Source organism: Salminus brasiliensis, chromosome 24, assembly GCF_030463535.1.
Source record: "Salminus brasiliensis chromosome 24, fSalBra1.hap2, whole genome shotgun sequence".
NCBI classification, from domain to species: Eukaryota; Metazoa; Chordata; class Actinopteri; order Characiformes; family Bryconidae; genus Salminus; species Salminus brasiliensis.
In genome coordinates this window covers 2,976,085-2,991,926 of record NC_132901.1, presented here as the reverse complement: position 1 = coordinate 2,991,926, position 15,842 = coordinate 2,976,085, and the positions used below count along the sequence as shown (strand labels likewise).

Below are 15,842 nucleotides of genomic sequence, written 5' to 3'. Positions count from 1 at the left end.
TTATTTATAGTTGCTTATTTTCAACTTTTCTGATCTTAACCAATCTAATCGTATACTTAGACTTTATTAGACTTTTATTAGTTTACATAGTATTTATACTTAGACCAAGTGTAAATAAATGAACAAGTTTTTGTGTACAGTAAAGTATTAGCTATGTAGTCTAACGGTAGGCAATAGCTGCCAAACAACATGGCCATTAGTAATAGATTATAGATATGGCCAGTGATGGCATCATAATGTTATTGAATGGTATTGACCAGTGACTGTAAAAAACATAGACAGCGCAATGTCTCTCACAAGTGCAGCCACAGCAGGTCTAGTGCCTCTGATGGCTGGTTGCAGTATGATGTGTAGTTCTGCCCATCCCTAAATGTTTCAACGACAAAGCAGCCAATTTTCCATCTCATTTTTCTCCTCTAAACTGGCTTTCCATCCTCAGTGTCTCCAAAGTCCGACAGTTAGTTTTCTCTGTGTTAATATTGGCCCATTTTTTTTGAGCTGGAATGGGCCATAGAACCATAACTGGGCCTATCTTGCCTACATCATTACAGTCATTTTGAAATGTTGTTGTTCTTTCAGGCAGTCACCTCCAGTTGTGCTGCACTCAGTCACCTCAATGCCTAAAAGTACTTCTGTCAGTGTTTAAGAGGAATCAGAGTCTGGCCTGCTACTGTGTTGTAGTGTGATTCCTGATTGTGGCTTTAAACTGTGAGTTCCAGAGCTCTTCTGTTTTGGTTTTGGCTTTTACTCTATAGTAAGACCATAGTACAAGGTGGGTTCTTCTGTAAGTTGGATACATGAGGACAACAAGACATGCTAATGAAAACGAACTGTAATGATGGTGGATACTGTTCGGATCTGCTGGAAATACCATTTCCATATCTCTTAGTCAAGTTCGTTAGAGAATAATAGGCTTTTATCTGAGGTCATTTAAAAATAGGCTCTTTTCCTCCCTCATGTTCTCTCTCTCTCCCTCTTTCTCTCTCTCTCTCTGGAGAGAATGATAAATATGTTATGGAGGGAGGGATAAATTATGAATCTGAAGTGACTTCACCCCTGGAAGCAGGATGTCGAAATGTTGGCCAATTACATCATCTGAAACGGCACTACACTGCACTCCTGCAACATTTGAGCACCTAGACCATTTGGAAATTAGAATTAGAACCATTTTCCCCTGAATGTCCCCATATTTATGCTAGTCCACATAGTTGTACAGTACTTTACACTACTGTCAGAGTTAATACCAGGCTCTGTCTTAACCAGTAAAGTCTTCCATTCTAAAGAATTAAAAAAAAGAAAGGTCAAGAAAAAAGGCTGCAGAAGAACAAGAACTACTCTGGTCATATCCTTAGTCCTGAATCAGCCCTTATTGGCCCATAACTTCTACTGACTGTCAAGACTCTCCCAGTTTCCTCCTGATCTACTCCCCCAGTCGAGCTGCCAGTGCCACTGGCCAGATGTGGAGCCATTACTGCTCATGTTTCCTCCATGACGGATCATGACTAATTGGTCTCCAGAGACTACAGCATACACGCTGTTACATACACGCAGTCAGACTGGAACCGACTGCCGTGGCATTCGCAATGTAGATGATCCAGTCCATACCTCACAAATAGAGTCCTGCCGCTAAAGGGCAAGCAATTTGCACTCACACAAAAAGTGATTTTTTAACATGAGGTGTTCTAAGAAACTATGTAATAAGCTGTCACATGGTCTTGCAAACCAGGATTCGGACTAGTCTGATGGGTTTCATCGCTCAACAGAGACTTAATGGTTAATCGGTCAAATGTGTTCTCAGAAATAAAAATCTTGCAAAATTAGCAGAGAACAAGTTTGCATCGCCTGGTCACATGGCTGTCACAACAACTAGGTATTATGTGACCGTTCGGAAAGTGTGTAATATCTAGCAAAGGGATCTAGCAGTGCAAAACGTGTTATCGTCAGGCCACCACTGATTTATATGTAGTAGTTTCTAGGGCTGGGCAATATAGTAAAAATCGGAGTTTACCACAACTGGTTTGACAGTCCTTTTTTAGCAAGTCTAACCAATATGTCCCAGGTTAGCATTGTTAGCATTGTCTCAGATTAGCTTTGTTAACAATACCAGTTGATAATGCAGCTTACGGTATTTGTTTTTCACTTATTGATTTTCATTATTTACCTTGGGTTCAAACACTCAAAAGGCAACTGCTCCAAAAGTGCTTTCTGGAGTGACCGAGTCATGCGCAGTGCACTGTGCAGGAACTCCTACAAACAAGGAGCTGTTTACGAAGGAGAAGGTTTTTAGCCATGCAGGCAATAAGTTGAAGCGGTCATGTGACCACATAAACCAATCACACAGCCCCACATGCAGTACCGGGTGTGGATAGCTTCTACACGTGCAGCAGGCTGCACGAGAGTTCACTAAAACCGGAACCCAGACCAGCAATTTCAGGGAGACCAGGGATTGTTTGGTGGCTGAATGACTGAGTGGCTGTGATTCAAATAGAGTGGTTAATTGATATGGTTTTTGATTGGTTAAGGCTGAACAGCAACTCTGGGCAGATTTGATCAGATCTGTGATACAGAAAGAGAAAGACCAGGCTTGTGTAGTAGAAAGATGAAAATCTTTGACTTCTTACCGTCTGTGATAAAAACTCAGATCCACACACACAGACTGTTTGAAGCTCTGTATCTTCTTGTGTGAAGTTAAGTTATGCTTGGCTACCCCCCCCCCCCCCCCCCACCTGCTGGTTGGCGTGGTGATGATGCTAGCCTCAGGCTGGGCTTAATAATTGATGACATATCTTTTTGGCAGTAAATCGCTTGTCAGATGCCCTCCTCTTATGGGGGATATTAGAAAATGTGAGTGTGTGTTTGTGTGTGTGTGTACATTTATGCATTAATTCAAATGTCTTCAGGGTAAAGAGTGTTTGATGCTCAGCGTACTATTTGGCAGGAAATGCTAGCTTAAGGCATTGGGGACTTTTAAGGTGTGTGTATGTGTGCATGCAGTTGTGTAATTTTGAGCTTTTGCTGATGCTCTGGCTGATACTGAGGGTGTAAACTGATGAGTTGTATGTGTGTATGTTGCCATTCCATGCACATCTTAATTATAATGGAGTGTTTATGCACTACATGGACAAACTTATTGGGACACCTGCTCATTCATTGTTTTGTCTGAAATCAGTGGTAGTTTATCCTGCTTTTGGTGGAGTAACTGTCTAGGGAAGAAGGCTTTCTACTAGATTTTGGATGAACAATTCTGTGAGGATTTGATTGCAATCAGTGAGAAGAGCGTTTGTTAGTTAGGTCAGTATGTTGGATGATCGGCAACTCCCCAACTCATTCCAGAAATATTGGATGGAGCACCAACCATCATCCCAGAGAACACAGTTCACACAGCTCAATAATGGGGGGGCTTTATACCCTTCTAGTCCACTCATGAAATGAACACAGAGTCAAAAATACTGCACAGCATTAGAGGTTATGTCTGAAGATGTCCTTTTTTCACACTATGCTAACAGATAGCTATAGCCTTGCTTCTAGCATGAATGGTGATAAACAGTCACAAACTCATGAACACAGTCCAGCACAGCTGTTACACATCAGCCTTTAATACAGAAACCCTGCAGTTCCCTTTTCAGAATTTTCCTTAAGGTAATCTTAGCTTCCATTAAGAGAGCCAGGCTAACACAGCAGTAGTGTTATTGGACGAGCCCGGCAGGCGTGCCATGCTAACGCCTAGGTCGGACGAGGCCTGTAGCTGACTGAGGTATGCTAAACTTTATCATGCTACAGTCCACTGTACTGTAGTGTACTTGTCACCACACTAATGATCAGTGCACTGGAGGCACGAAAAGTGGCACAGATATTGAATTTTCTTAAAAAATATGGAGCCAATCAGCAGATCCCAATGCCTTTAAGCCCTACCTGCTGAGAAAACTGGGCCCAGTCTGGTTTGTATGCGTTCCGTGCCGTACCGTGTCTGAAAAGCCACCGGAACGGTAACCCTCAGTGCTCAGAACCGTTCAGCCCTGCAGTGGAAAGGTGGCCATTGTGACCTTCTACAACCCATGTAGTACATCTTGCTTGCCGTTGAATGGCAGTGTAAACTTGCGCCAATGGCTTATGTGGCCATATGGGGAGGTAGTTGAGCGTGGATAACGCACTTTGTCTCTTGTCCAAACTCACACACACACACACTCACAAGCACATAGTTCCTAATTGGCTGTAAAAGCCTTGTCTCAGCAGTTGGTGAACACTGTTGCAGGTGTACGGCTAAGCAGTTCTAACCCACTCTTCTTTTTCTTTTTTCTTTTTTTTTCTTTTTTTTTTTTTTACTTTTCTTCAGGAGAGAAAGAGCTGACACTCCATCCATCCGTTCCAAAACGTGGATTAACAAGATACTCCTGCAGGCTTGTATTCAACACACTCTTTCAGTTGGTAAGTTATCTGTCCTTCTCACAAACACACATGCACACTCACCTGCTTCGTGTTTAGAGAGCATTAGGTGTATCTAATGAGAGAGCACTGCTGTAAAAGCAATGAAATCACAAATGCAGATGAGTGAGTTTAGCAATAAACACTGCTCTGGGACTGTGTGTGTGTGTGTGTGTGTGTGTGTGTGTGTGTGTGTGAGAGAAAGAGAGAGAGAGAGAGAGAGAGAATGATTGAAGATTGAACAGGCCAGGACAGTATACTGTTGATTCAGCACTTTCTCTTACCTGTCGTGTATATATGCACACACACACACACACACACACACATTATCGATGTTCAGCACACACACACATCCATGTTCACATACATTTCACTTGTGCTCAGCATATCAGTGGAAGAATACAGGTAAGCTTCCAAGTGTACAGCTGTCTCTCATTCCCTCCATCCCTCTCCCGCTCTCTCTCTCTCTCTCTCTCTCTCATTATCTGGTCGATCTCTTTGACTCTCTCCTTCTATTGTTTTTGTTATGGGTTAATTGGCAGTAATTGGGAGAAATAGGGGTGTAATTCAACAAACAAGGTCTAAATGTCCAAATTATTATTTTTTTAAGAAATGATATAAATGGACCTTAAGCTAAATTGGAATTCGAGAAAAAAACTCCTTTATCATTAGGTGTACTTGTGGCTACTGTTGTTATCACATGCCACATGATGCGTGTGGTTAAAGCTGTTTTAGAATTGAAACCCCTGCTCTTAAACCGTGTTGAAGGCCTGCCTGGCTTGTACATATTTATTCGTCTGTTTTTATGTCAGGGGGAGAGAGGGAGAAGCTTTTCATCAATAATTCAGTACACACTTTATGATGGTGCTGTAGATCAGATGCATCAGGTCTTTATGACTTAGAGGGCTTTATTTATTTATTTGCTTGTTTATTTATCTCCATGTGGGGGCTGAAGATGACCCCCTCTTTCATCTCCTCTTTGACAGTGCTGCAAGCTGATGATCAATAGCAAATGTTCTCTAGAAATGTGTGTATGTGATTTTGTGTGTGTGTGTGTGTGTGCTGGGACTGCGCAATAAACAGCGTTTGATTTGTTTTTGATATATAAACACATAAACACAGGCCTGCGGTGACAGAATGCATTCAGTTAGATTAGACATGCAGTGCCAGAGTGGCCTTCTTAAATTGTTGGTCCTTATGCTAGGCTTACAGCTAGTGCTTAAAGCCTAACTACCTAGTACTGTGTTTGAACCCTGCTCTGTCAGGCCAGTAAAAAAGGCTCTAAACATGGTCTGATATTAATAACCGGTACAGAAATACCAAGGCTAGGCTGCAAGATTCTAATTGCTAGCTTCAGCTTGCTCGGAAGTGCTTTTCTTTTGCCATCACTCAGCCTCATGAATTGCTTTTACATAAAAAACAGCTGGGGAAAAACAGAGCCCACTGTAGTTACGAATTTAGCGACATGCTAAGTTCAAGTAAGCTAGCAAACCTGGATGAAGCACTTTACTAAATGATCCTGAAAACTGTGGAAAACACTCCTAAGACCATTCCCTCGACTCTCTGCTCTCAATTATGAGGCTTTATCCTCTAAACCAGTTTGAGTTAAGCCTCAGTTAGCCGGCTGTTCCTGGCTACCCATAGATATCAAGGGACCGTTGGTTCTTAAGTAATTTGAATAGACTGCTGTCCAGTCCAACTGCCTTTAGCTTGACCAGAAAGTCACTTGTTTCATTCCCGGTTTTGGCCGGAGTGAAGCACTAAGAGAACAGAGAGAAAAGAAGAGAGAGGGTGGAAAGAAATGAGGGATGAGGGGAGACAGAAGGATGGCAAGGGAGAGAGCGATGAAAATCTCTTTACAGCATTCACCCTCCTTCTGCCTTCTGTTCAATGACCATACTGACCATCTCCTCTCCCTTTCAGAAGTTTTAGGACAAGTAAACAATAGCTATTTTCATCTAACTCCAACTTAATCCACATAATTTCAGTAACTGTCACTTGAAATACCCAGAGAGTCACCTTTAAACATGGTTCAGCCACTAATGTGTGTGTTTATGCAACCGGGGCTGGTGCATGTTAATGATGAGGAAGTATCTACCATTACCACTTATTTTAGTAAACTAGTTCCTCCCTATGTAGTGCAATACTGATGCATATAAGGAAGTAGAGATCCACTTTGGTCACAATCTTGGTTTTTGTGTGACCATTCATTGGTTCACTGTTATTGCTGTATACTACTGATACAGCAAATAACTACAGCCCAAACATGCAAAACCCAGCTTTGATGCAAAGATATTACACTGGGTCCAACAACTAGGCCCCTGTCAGTCACAGGCCCTTAGAATCGTCCTAACTGTTTTTGCTCAAACACACACATGCCATGCTAAACATTGCTACTGCAGACTATCCATTATATATACATTCTTCAGGAGTGTAACAATACACTCATTTTCAATTTTATTTTTTTTATTTCTGATTTGTTTCTTTAGTAACTTTGAAATGGTGGTTAAAAAGGTCAGTATGTGAAAATGGTTGTTATTGGCAACCGTGACGTATAAGAAGGGTTCTTCAACCTTCTATGACATAGAAGCCAAGAAACGCAGCAATTGATTTCAGCGTATCGTTGAACAGGCTTCACATTACATAGGGAGTGGCAACCATCGGGGCCCAAGCACTGTGCACCATTATGGAACCAGTTAAGCACAAATGTTAGGAACGTGTTTATAGACTAAATCTATTTGTAATAGATGTGTGAACTCTATTAAATGTCAAATTATTGGCATGCATCAAGCAGAGATCTAAGGAGCTTGCTGAAACTACTTAAATCGGGTTAAGAACTGTCCAGCGCATTATTAAAAAGAGGATGGACAGTGGGTCAGTAGAACAGTAGAACTCAGGGATGTGTTTTTTATAGTGCAAGTAAGAGCCTGTTTACACACAATGGGAATTTGTCAGTGCGGCTAACCGGCAAAAACAGCTTTAGTTTGCTAGGGAGCATAGAGATTGGACTCTGGAGCAATGGAAAAAGGTCATGTGGTCTGATGAGTCCATATTTACTCTGTTCCAGGGTGATGGGCGCATCAGGGAAGAGAGGCAGCTGAAGTGATGCACCCATCATGCCTAGTGCCTACCGTACAAACCTGTGGGGGCAGTGCTTTGATCTGGGGTTGCTGCAGTTGGTCAGTTGCTGCAGTAGGTTTAGCAGCGTTATGTGCCCAAAGAATGAGGTCAGCTGACTACCTGAATATACTGAAAGACCAGGTTCTTCCGTCAATGGATTATTTCTTTCCTAATGGCACCGACATATTCCAAGAGAACAATGCCAGAATTCCCTCAGACTCAAACTGTAAAAGAGTGGTTCAGGGACCATGAGACAAAATATTCACACGTGCATTGGCCACCAGACCTGAAACCCATTGAGAATCTTGGGCATGTGCTGGAGATGACTTTATGCATTGGTCCAAATCTCCTATTATCAATACAAAATAATGGGGAAAAATGAAGGCATCTCTGGACTGAAAAAAATGCTGTGACATTGCAGAAGCTTGTGGAAACATTGCCAGAGTGTGTGACCTCCACAGTGCCCCAGCAGTTAGTCTTGTATTTTAGTCTCAGAATTCAGCAGAATTTTCATGTTAAAATCACTCGGGTTGTCTCCTAGAAATGATTCCTCCAGAGCTCGCTACAGGGGTTTGGTTTCTGAGCTTTTATGTCTAAGGTTTTCATGTTTGTAACCGATTGTCTGATTATAACCCAATTGAAGATACAAATTTATAGTATTTAAATGGTGTAAATTTCAACAACACAAAATTGCAAATTATGCTCTATTCAAAAACATATGGATGTCAGTACCATCTAGTCTAACATTAGATCTCACTGGGTAGCTGTATTCTAAATTGCAGCTCAAGCAACCACAATCAGAGGTCTTCCTCAGAGAATGGAGTTTACAGTAATCATGCTTTTGGCTTGTGTTCTTTTATAGGCTCTCTGCTGAATCTAATTCTTTATGGATGCAAAAATAGAAGTAGTTGAGTGTGTGTGTGTTCAGAGATTATGGTAATCTGGATTTGTTTATTTTTTCCATGAATCTGTGTCATTCTGTGACATAACTTGGAATACACATCTGGAGTCATTTGAATATGTCGCTCAGTGTGTCTATATTTGAATCTTGCACATCTGGGATTCTGTGTCTTCTGCTCTGACCCACTCTTTTTTTAGAGCATTGTTTGAGTGTCAGAGAGAGAGAGAGAGAGAGAGAGAGAGAGAACAAGCGGGAGAGTTTGTCCACGCAGCTGTTTTTATTTTTATTGATGCATACGTACACACACACACATACACACCTGACTAGCTTTGAGGTGCAAATCCATCTCTCATCAAAATTCTCTCTGAATCTGTTTCATCTCCACAAGCACCGTTATGTCTCAGAAGCTAACCACAAACAAGGTGGTTTACATGCTGCAAAAACAGCTGCTGTGTTTTTGAGTAATAACCTTTATTACACACACAGGAAACATCTTGTCTGGTGGGACACAACAGAATATCAGGTTTTAGGTTGGATTCAGTCTTGTGATTTATGGTTTGCTTATATATGTTATGCATTTTGGAGACGCTCAATGTGCGAGACCCCTTCACTACAGTGGCTCTCAAACATCTCACAAAGTTAGCGGTTTGCAAGATGCTGCCTCTATCCACCTACCTTACCTTATTACCATGATCTTTTGGACATTAGTCAAAGTGTGTCCTTTGCCCATGAAGATCACATCAAACCCTGTCATGTGGCATATGAGACTCTGTCCCAGGACGAGTTCATTCCAATCAAGGGGTGGTCATAATCTTCAGATATGACTGTGACGAAGGGAAGAAGCATCTCCGAAACCACTAACTTCATAGGATGTCTTAGACAATGGGAGGGTGAAAAGTGGCACGAGCCTCCTCTGACAGATGTGCCACCAGCCACCACCTCCTTTCAAACACGCTCAGAGGAAACCCCGGCTCTGATGCACTGGCTAGCAGATGCTTGGGCCAGCCAGCATCACACTGGAGTCATGTGGGGAGAGAGAGGGAGAGCCATCCATCAGGGCTCCGGCACCTGATGGCAAAGCAGCACGACCCAGGATTTGAACTGGGAAAGCAGGTCATAATTAGATATTTCTCATTTGTAGGTCATTGACAACAAGCTGGTTGTCGCTGTCAGAACATTTCTATCTGGGACACAGTGTAAACATTTCTATTCTGACACAGTGTAAACATCCACATTTTCACATATATATACAGGGATCAGACAGTGATGAGATGTAGATTCTGCTGGATTTCACTCCATATCACATTATTGTTTGTAAGCAGAAGAGGAGAGCTATTATGATTTTATGAGCATCTGCAGCTGGACAGTCTTGATTTGCAGAAACAACTGTTTTGACCTGTTTTTGATCAGCTCCAGACAGGAGTAAAGTCGATCATGTGAACCTGCTGGACCTGCAGAACGTGAATCAAATGTCAGTGCAGTTCAGAAGTTCATGTCATGACTGGATTCTGAAATGGTCATTCCATTTAAATACTGCGGCAAAACAGCAGTTACAGCTCCAGACGTGTGTGGATGGAAGGTGAATGGAAGGTCAGTGTCTGTAGGAGCAGCAGTAAAGAGCTGTGTGAGGTGCTCAGCTCGCTGTAACGTGTCCTCTCTGTGTAAAGTAACTTCATTGTAGTTTTGTATCACAAACTTTTAAACTCTAATCACACCAGGGAGCGAGCGAGAGAGTGGGAAAGAGAGAGAGAGGGGGAGATGAAACGCTGCTTTGGCTTTAGTGTCTCAGATGGAGCATGAGCTTTTATGCTTTTTTCGGCTCTACCTTCTTCAGGCACATCTTCCCAAATGTGTGTGTGTGTGTGTGTGTGTGTTTTCTTGTGTGTGTGTTTTATTTCCATGTTTGCCAGGAGCATCTGATTTATTTTGTGATGCTGTAGTCAGATTCAACTAACGTGCTCATTACTCTTTTGTTCACTCACACAGACGTGCACACACACACACAGACGCACAGACACACACATACTTACATTTGTATATTGCTGTTGCAGAGACTGCATATTAAACTGCGGGGTGAATGTCTTAGTCCAGCAGATCATTAGATTATTATACTACGGTGAAGATGAAACAGAGAGAGAGAGAGAGAGAGAGAGAGAGAGAGAGAGAGAGAGAGTAATAGAAAGAGAGAAAGAGAGGTTAAAAAGCGGGTAAGGAGAAGAGAGAGAGAGCAGTAAAACCACTATTTTAGTACCAGTCTCTAAAATTAGACTAAATTTTAATATTATGATGTATATTGTTTGGAACAACTTTTTAAACGTCTGTTTTAAACTCTGTAGTGTTAAATATCACCTAAATAATAACACTTAAATAAACAGATGTCATAGTGGATTGGTCATGCTGCTTGCTATCGGCTGCCAGGTTCAGAGAGAGCACAATTGACCTTACTTTCTCAGGGGTAGATTGATGGCACTTCCTCACCAAATCACTCCTAGTAGATATTGGTCAGCACAGGCGTCTGTAAACTGTGGCAATAAGTGTGTGCTGGCTGCCTAACAATGCTGCACCAGTAAAAGGAGGCGGCGGCTGAGACTTGTGCTAGCTAGTCTTCACCCTCCTAGAAAGTTCGCCATATAAATAATCGCCAAAATGGTCAAGAAATGGGTAAAAAAATTTAAATGTTAAAAATTGGGTAGAAAATGGTCTAATTTTTTAAAATAGATATATTATTTAAAAAAAATAAATGCTAAAACATTTGGTAAAAATATTGTAATAAACACTTGGTATAAAATGGGCTAAAATAAGAGGTAAATAATTAAAAAATGGGTACCAAATAGGGTACAATTTGAAATAAATGATAAAAAAATCTGTTTAAATTAAATGTTTAACATCTGTGCTTATGGGAGTGTGTGTCCCTGTGTGAATTAGAAGATGTATGTGTGGTTTTTGGGATTTATTTCTGTGTGAGTGCGTGTTTGTGTGTGTGTGAACATTAGGAATGTCTCTAATGGACATTTATTTTTCTTGCTGTCTCTCTGCACCCCCCCACCCCCACCCCCGCTTTCAATTTCCTCCTGACATCCCCTTCTATTTTACCCCTCTGTACAGCACAGCAGGTTGTAGCAGTGTGTGTGTGTATATGTGTCAGTGTGCCTGTATGTCTAGTAATGCTCCGATTTAGTAATGATTACTAAATACAATAAAACAAAATAGAATAACAAAACAGCCATTACATTAGCATCACTGACATGTGATGTGAAAAACTCTTTTTTTATGTCATGAAAACTTAAGTATAAAGTCTGTTTTCTGCAGATTCTCTCAAGCTCTGTCTGGTTGAATGGGGAGCATCGATGGACAGCCATTTTCAGATCCCTCCAGAGATGTTTGATTGAGTTTAAGTCAGGGCTCTGGCTGGGCCACTTAAGGACATTCACAGAGTTGAACATCCTAAGCCACTCCTGTGTTGTCTTGGCTGTGTGCTTAGGTTCATGGTCTTGTTGGAAGGTGAACATTCATCCCAGTCTGAGGTCATGAGCACTCTGGATCAGGCTTTTATTACAGGATTCCTGTACTTTGCTCCATTCAGCTTCCCCTCAACCCTGACCAGTCTCCCTATCCCAGCCGCTGAAAACACACAGCATGATGCTGCCACCATCAGCATCTTCTGGAGGTTTCTCCCATCTGCACACAGGATCTTTAGTGCTCTGCCGGAGCGACTATGGGGCTCTTTGGGGTGGCCAGCTCTAGGAAGAGTCCCGGTTGTTGCAAACTTCTTCCATTTAAGAATTATGGAGGCCACTGTGTTTATGGGATCTTTCGGTGCAGCAAAAATGTTTTTGTAGCCTTCTCCACACAATCTGGTCTCTGGGCTCTGTAGGCAGCACCCAACTGAGTTTACCACAGGTGATCTTTAATTATTGTGTAGAAACATTTCAAAGATGATCCAGAGAAAGAGGAGGCCCCCAGAGCTAAATTTCAAGTGTCCTAGTAAAGGGTCTGAAGACTTTTCTAATGTATTGTATGTACACCTCAGTCTCAACCTACAATGAGAATGAATTTAGTCTGAGAAAGTCTTTGCATGTAAACATAGCCAGGGAGAGGAAGAGAAGAACGGAAGAAGGGCCATAGTAAGAAGGCGTGAGAGAGGGAAGAAATAAAGGTGGAGAGAGATGAAGGGAGGGTAGAAAAAAGAAGAGAGAGAGAGATCAGTAAAGGTGAAGTAATTATTTGCTTGGTCAGTCAAATTCCATGAAGTCCGGTGGCCTCGAGCTGATCGGAGTCTCAGCTAATTACATTGTGTGGGTTTGTGTGTGTGTGTCTGCCTGTGGGGGTGTGTGTCTCTGTGTGGATTGGGAGATGTAGGTGTGGCTTTTGGGATTTATTTCTGTGTGTGTGTGTGTGTGTGTGTGTGTGTGTGTGTGTGTGTGTGTGTGGTGTGTGTGTGTGTGGTGAACATGAGGAATGTCTCTAATGGACATTTATTTTCTCGCTGTCTCTCTCCACTCCCCTCTTGCTTTCAATTTTCTCCTGACATCCTCTTCTATTTTACACCTCTGTACAGCACAGCAGAGCCTAGCAAGGGTGGTGTGTGTGTGTGTTAGACTGCTTGTGTGTTAGTTGGCGTGTATATTTATTAGCAATTTTTTAATATACTGTCACAGTTAGAAATGGCATTTGGGTATCAGGAAAAATGATCCTGGATCAAATCTATTCTGGAACAGGGAAAACTCGCTGGCTGGTGGGTAGTGGAGTGTTTGTTACTCCTCTGTTAGATGTGAAATGTTGCCATGGTGATGGCATTACTGACATAGGAGTGGTGTTGTTGACAGTGTGTGAGGTGATGGTGTTCGGAGCCCATGTTCAGGCTGAATCTTTGAGTTTGGCCATAACATTAAAACATTAAAAAGACATTGTCCTGTGGTATCTGGCACCAAGACGTTAGCTTCCGAAGTCTTTTGGGTTACTGTGAGATAGTAGGTAGGTACAGTTATCGGAATATTTAACTGTAAGTGGTTTTAATGTTTGGCTGATATATTCACAAAAGATAAAATATGCATACAATCTGCATATAAGAGTGAAGAGTCACACACACAGAAAAGGTATTTTAGGAATTGCTGAGTCATGCAATAGGTTAATTAGTCTGCTTAATGTTCCTTTGAAGTGTGTGTGTGGGTGTGTGTATAAGAGAACAAGATGCATTTGCAGTGCAGGTTTGAAATATGATCATCTTGATTTATAGGGTAGAGGGAGAGAGGGAGAAAGGGAGAGAGCATGCAAGCTAGCTAGCACAGGAATGAGGATTAACCTTGAGAAAATAAACTGCAGCCATAAAGCACAGATTCAGCTTAATCATCCTCCCCATCATTCAGTAATGTCCCTCCAATCACACACGCCATAACACTTTATGACACCAGACAGCGTGAGTGTGTGTGTGTCATACTGTGTCGGTGTCTGTCTACACATATGGGTCCTAATGTAGGCCTATATGTGCAAATAAAATAGGACTCTGGAGCAGGTGAACATGGACCTATTGGCGCGCTGCCTAATGCAGGTGTGGGCTAGAGGGGTATAAAGCCCCCCAGCATTGAGCTGTGGAGCAGTGGAACTATGTTCTCTGGAATGATGGTGGTGCTCCATCCACCAATACTTTTGGGATGAGTTGGGGATGATGAATCAAATCTCACAGCAGTGCTCCTCCAGAATCCAATAGAATCCTTCCTTCTTCCCTGGGACAGTAGAGACAGTTACTCCAACAAAAGCAGGATTGTAATACCCTTGATTTTAGAAGAAACTATGGATGAACAGGTGTCCCATACTTTTGTCATGTAGTGTGTCTACTGATACAGTGTATAGCACGTTTGAGTTATATGTTTGACCAATGTTCTGACCTGCAGGCAAACTCCCTGTCCCAAAAGATGATCAAATAAAGTAGTAGCATGTAAGTTAAAAGGGTCTGAGCCTGGTGCAGCACTTAGTGCCTCTGCTCACACTCACACACACACATACACACACACACAGGCTTTGCTGTTGCCATGGTTGGTGGGCAGCACATTCAATCTGTCAGGCACATCTTAAATTACAGGGAGGTTTAAGATCAGGGGAAAACTCTCTCTCTTTCTCTTTCTCTCTCGCTGCATATCTCTCTTATCCTCCTATGTGTGTTTAAAAGGGAAGGATGAGGGCGTATATACACGCTTCTGTTTTTCTCATTTGTGTATATTTATGTATCTGCATGTAATGATATGTTCCATATGTATCATATTCAAACACAGTCATATCAGAATATTATGACCACCTGACCGCCTAACACTTACAGAATACAGTGGCTCATTGCCACTGTTAGGTAGGTGGTCATAATGTTCTGATATGAGTGTGTATATATATATATAAATGGAAGTACCTACATGCAATATATCCCATAGTAATGTAGTAATAGTATCCCATATGTATTACATACATGCATCTTTCTGTTATATCACTTTATATATATATATATATATATATATATATATATATATATATATATATATATATATATATATATATGTATGTAAGTATCAGTATGTACTAGTGTGAACCATTAGGTATTATAGCCTAGACATATACAAGTACTTCCTGCAGGTTCCAGATTCAACCTAAGTCTAACACACCCGGTTCAGCCAACCAAGACCTTCTCAGTTAATAAGTCGGATCAGGTGGGGTGGATCAGGGTTGATCCAGAGTCTGAGGGAAGGTAGGATTGGAGAGCACCACTGTGTGTAACGATAACGTGTATATGAATGTATAAAAGCACAATCTCACACACAAACTGACATTGTCGTTTCCTGGTGTGTGTGTACTCCTCTAATTGGAGTCCAGCAGTATTAGAAGTACTTGCAGCAGTCAAGGCATTTACCATTGAGTGCTCTTCTGTTTATCATCTGCTTTACTGGTTCTCTCTCAGATTCCCTCCCATATCTCTCTTTGTCTTTACCCTCTCTGTGCATTGATTAGTGTGTGAGCTGTGTGTGTGTGTGTGTGTGTGTAAGGACATTGTAATGGTTCTTATTGATTGGCGAGAATTGATGTGTCCTCTGCCTGTCTAGTGTTGGGTTGTCAAGGAAGTAATACTACTGTTGTGTATGTGCGTGTGTGTGTGTGCATGTGTGAGCAGTGACAATTATGAAGATGATGATGGTGATGATGATTCTCTGCCGATGCTGCATTGCAGGTCAGGGACATGTTGTCCTCTGGTGTTTGTGCTGTTGTTGGTGTGTGTGTGTGTTCCTGCGCGTTGCGTTGCTCTGATTCATGGCAGTCAAGTTTGTTTAAAAAATGTCCATTAATGTGACTGTAAAGGTAATCTCTCTCTCTCTCTCTCTCTCTCTCTCTTTCACACTACCCCCCCTCTCAGTGTGTGTGA

The 15,842-nt window shown here is 41.8% G+C and overlaps 1 protein-coding gene across 1 annotated transcript in view; it reads left to right on the top strand.

Annotated features, from left to right (window-relative positions):
- klhl5 (kelch-like family member 5) overlaps positions 1–15,842 on the top strand; it is a 54,993-nt gene that overhangs the window by 4,970 nt on the left and 34,181 nt on the right. Inside the window, exon 3 of the mRNA XM_072669734.1 lies at positions 4,334–4,425. The gene's annotated coding sequence lies outside the window, so the exon portion shown is untranslated. The remainder of the gene's footprint in view (positions 1–4,333; positions 4,426–15,842) is intronic.